We start from the raw sequence: 4,793 nt of genomic DNA on the forward strand, positions 1-4,793 counted from the left end.
GGTACAGCCTCAATACAGCGTTATACAACAAATTAGACTGTTTTGCAACGATTAGCCTCAGAGATGGTACTAACTTGTAAAAAAATGAATAGATATACTGATTCGTTAGGACGAGTTGATGTGTGATAGTTCCATGCAATTATCTCTCACGAGGCTGGTCCCTTCAGCGTCGCGCTGCGTGACTTTTTTTTGGCCAAACACTTTTGTGGCAAACAGGGATGCATACGTGTTTACATAAAAACTAAGGGTCTTTTTTTGTAAAAAAACATGCCACGTCAGCACCTGACAAAGGGCCCTGCCTGTCAGGTACAGCCTCAATACAACGTTATACGACAATTAGACTGTTTTGCAACGATTAGCCTCAGAGATGGTACTAACTTGTAAAAAAACGGATAGATATACTGATTTGTTACGACGTGTTGATGTGTGATAGTTCCATGCAATTATCTCTCACGAGGCTGGTCCCTTCAGGCGCCCTCGCGAGGCTGATCCTGCCAGCGGTCCTCACGAGGCCGGTCGTGCCACTCCTGGGCGGGCTACGGTTGTCCCAGCGTCCGCCACCACGTCCTCCTCCTCGGCTGTAGTCCCGGTCGCTGCGCTCGGGGCATCGAGCGAAGCGTCCTTCTCGAATGGCTCTGTCTTCTTAACAGTCGCTGGTGTTGTGGGTATGCAGGTTATGGAAGGCGCAGAACGGTCGACTGCTCTTGCATGACTCGGAAGATCTTGACCGCGCTTGGGGTCCGGGTCCGCCGCGAGCACGGCCACTCCTTTGCACTTCACGTCCTTGGGCTTGGCTTTCTTCTCCTCCGGGTCCGCAGCCGGGAGCTTGAGGAGGGAGTGGTGCCCCTCCTCAGCTCTTGCACACTTGGTCGCGATGTTGACTCCAAGGTCGTGCACAGCTCCTCATGGATGTCGAGCTCCTCCTTCATCTTGGCGTCGCGTACGCCGTCGGAGAACGCTGAGATGATGGCCTCGTCGGTCACCTTGGGGATCTTGATTCGCGCGCTGTTGAAGCGTTGGATGTACTTCTGCAGGGTCTTTCCTGGCTGTTGCTTGATGCGGCGCAGGTCACCCGCGACCAGGGGCGGTCGCGAGTGCCCTGGAAGTTGACGATGAAGCGGTTGCGCATCTCGTCCCAGGAGGAAATCGAGCCCAGAGGTAGGTTCAGGAGCCAGGAGTGGGCGCCATCCTTGAGAGCCATGGAAAACCAGTTCGCCATGACTTTCTCGTCGTCGTTGGCCGCCTCGATGCTCAGCTCGTACATCTGCAGGAACTCCGCGGGGTCGGGGTGCCGTCGTAGCGAGCAGGAAGATCTGGCTGGAATTAGCCCGGCGAGGCGACGCTAGGCAGCTCGGGGGTGAAGGCGCGGCAGCCGGCCATGGTCACCGGGGCCCGCCTTGGAGGTGGAGCTTGGTCTTGGCGCCCGCGTGCCGCTACGGCAAGCGGCGTGGGGCCTTGCCACAGCAAACGATCCTGGCACGGCGGTGTGAGAAGTGGCGGAGCATTCTCTTGCGGTCGAGGGACTTCTTGATGTTGGGGAATGCAGTAATTTCAAAAAAATTCCTACGCACACGCAAGATCATGGTGATGCATAGCAACGAGAGGGGAGAGTGTTGTCTACGTACCCACGCAGACCGACTGCGGAAGCGTTGACGCAACATAGAGGAAGTAGTCGTACGTCCTCCCGATCCGACCGATCCAAGCACCGTTACTCCGGCACCTCCGAGTTCTTAGCACACGTACAACTCGATGACGATCCCCGGGCTCCGATCCAGCAAAGCGTCGGGGAGGAGTTCCGTCAGCACGATGGCATGGTGACGATCTTGATGTTCTACTGTCGCAGGGCTTCGCCTAAGCACCGCTACAATATGACCGAGGTGGAATATGGTGGCAGGGGGCACCGCACACGGCTAAGGAACGATCTCAAGGATCAACTTGTGTGTCTAGAGGTGCCCCCTGCCTCCGTATATAAAGGAGCCAAGGGGGAGGGGGCCGCCGGCCAGGAGGAGGGCGCAGGAGGATTCCTACTCCTACCGGGAGTAGGACTCCCCCCCCCAATCCTAGTTGGACTAGGATTCCCCGAGGGGGAAAGAGAGAGAGGGGGGCCGGCCACCTCTCCTAGTCCTAATAGGACTAGGGGAGGGGGGAGGCGCGCGGCCACATTGGGCTGCCCCTTTCTCCTTTCCACTAAAGCCCATTAAGGCCCATATGGCTCCCGGGGAGTTCCGGTAACCTCCCGATACTCCGGTAAAATCCCGATTTCACCCGGAACACTTCCGATGTCCAAATATAGGCTTTCAATATATCAATCTTTATGTCTCGACCATTTCGAGACTCCTCGTCATGTCCGTGATCACATCCGGGACTCCGAACTAACTTCTGTACATCAAAATGCATAAACTCATAATAACTGTCATCGTAACGTTAAGCGTGCGGACCCTACGGTTCGAGAATAATGCAGACATGACTGAGACACATCTGCGGTCAATAACCAATAGCGGGACCTGGATGGCCATATTGGCTCCTACATATTCAACGAAGATCTTTATCGGTCAGACCACATAACAACATACGTTGTTTCCTTTGTCATCGGTATGTTACTTGCCTGAGATTCGATCGTCGGTATCCAATACCTAGTTCAATCTCGTTACCGGCAAGTCTCTTTACTCGTTCCGTAATACATCATCTCGCAACTAACTCACTGGCTGCAATGCTTGCAAGGCTTATGTGATGTGTATTACCGAGAGGGCCCAGAGATACCTCTCCGACAATCGGAGTGACAAATCCTAATCTCAAAATACGCCAACCCAACATCTACCTTTGGAGACACCTGTAGAGCTCCTTTATAATCACCCAGTAACGTTGTGACGTTTGGTAGCACACAAAGTGTTCCTCCGATAAATGGGAGTTGCATAATCTCATAGTCATAGGAACATGTATAAGTCATGAAGAAAGCAATAGCAACATACTAAACGATCGGGTGCTAAGCTAATGAAATGGGTCATGTCAATCAGATCATTCAACTAATGATGTGACCTCGTTAATCAAATAACAACACCTTGTTCATGGTTAGGAAACATAACTATCTTTGATTAACGAGCTAGTCAAGTAGAGGCATACTAGTGACACTAAGTTTGTCTATGTATTCACACATGTATTATGTTTCCGGTTAATACAATTCTAGCATGAATAATAAACATTTATCATGATATAAGGAAATAAATAATAACTTTATTATTGCCTCTAGGGCATATTTCCTTCAGTCTCCCACTTGCACTAGAATCAATAATCTAGATTACACAGTAATGATTCTAACACCCATGGAGCCTTGGTGCTGATCATGTTTTGCTCGTGGAAGAGGCTTAGTCAACGGGTCTGCAACATTCAGATCCGTATGTATCTTGCAAATCTCTATGTCTCCCACCTGGACCAGATCCCGGATGGAATTGAAGCGTCTCTTGATGTGTTTGGTCCTCTTGTGAAATCTGGATTCCTTTGCCAAGGCAATTGCACCAGTATTGTCACAAAAGATTTTCATTGGACCCGATGCACTAGGTATGATACCTAGATCGGATATGAACTCCTTCATCCAGACTCCTTCATTCGCTGCTTCGGAAGCAGCTATGTACTCCGCTTCACATGTAGATCCCGCTACGACGCTTTGTTTAGAACTGCACCAACTGATAGCTCCACCGTTTAATGTAAACACGTATCCGGTTTGCGATTTAGAATCGTCCGGATCAGTGTCAAAGCTTGCATCAACGTAACCTTTTACAGTGAGCTCTTTGTCACCTCCATATACGAGAAACATACCCTTAGTCCTTTTCAGGTATTTCAGGATGTTCTTGACCGCTGTCCAGTGATCCACTCCTGGATTACTTTGGTACCTCCCTGCTAAACTTATAGCAAGGCACACATCAGGTCTGGTACACAGCATTGCATACATGATAGAGCCTATGGCTGAAGCATAGGGAACATCTTTCATTTTCTCTCTATCTTCTGTAGTGGTCGGGCATTGAGTCTTACTCAACTTCACACCTTGTAACACAGGCAAGAACCCTTTCTTTGCTTGATCCATTTTGAACTTCTTCAAAACTTTGTCAAGGTATGTGATTTGTGAAAGTCCAATTAAGCGTCTTGATCTATCTCTATAGATCTTAATGCCTAATATGTAAGCAGCTTCACCGAGGTCTTTCATTGAAAAACTTTTATTCAAGTATCCCTTTATGCTATCCAGAAATTATATATCATTTCCAATCAGTAATATGTCATCCACATATAATATCAGAAATGCTATAGAGCTCCCACTCACTTTCTTGTAAATACAGGCTTCTCCAAAAGTCTGTATAAAACCAAATGCTTTGATCACACTATCAAAGCGTTTATTCCAACTCCGAGAGGCTTGCACCAGTCCATAAATGGATCACTGGAGCTTGCACACTTTGTTAGCTCCCTTTGGATCGACAAAACCTTCTGGTTGTATCATATACAACTCTTCTTCTAGAAATCCATTCAGGAATGCAGTTTTGACATCCATCTGCCAAATTTCATAATCATAAAATGCGGCAATTGCTAACATCATTCGGACAGACTTAAGCATCGCTACGGGTGAGAAGGTCTCATCTTAGTCAATCCCTTGAACTTGTCGAAAACCTTTTACGACAAGTCGAGCTTTGTAGACAGTAATATTACCGTTAGCGTCAGTCTTCTTCTTGAAGATCCATTTATTCTCAATTGCTTGCCGATCATCGGGCAAGTCAACCAAAGTCCATACTTTGTTCTCATACATGGAT

This window comes from Triticum dicoccoides, chromosome 4A (genome assembly GCF_002162155.2).
Source record: "Triticum dicoccoides isolate Atlit2015 ecotype Zavitan chromosome 4A, WEW_v2.0, whole genome shotgun sequence".
In the NCBI taxonomy this organism is placed as follows: domain Eukaryota; kingdom Viridiplantae; phylum Streptophyta; class Magnoliopsida; order Poales; family Poaceae; genus Triticum; species Triticum dicoccoides.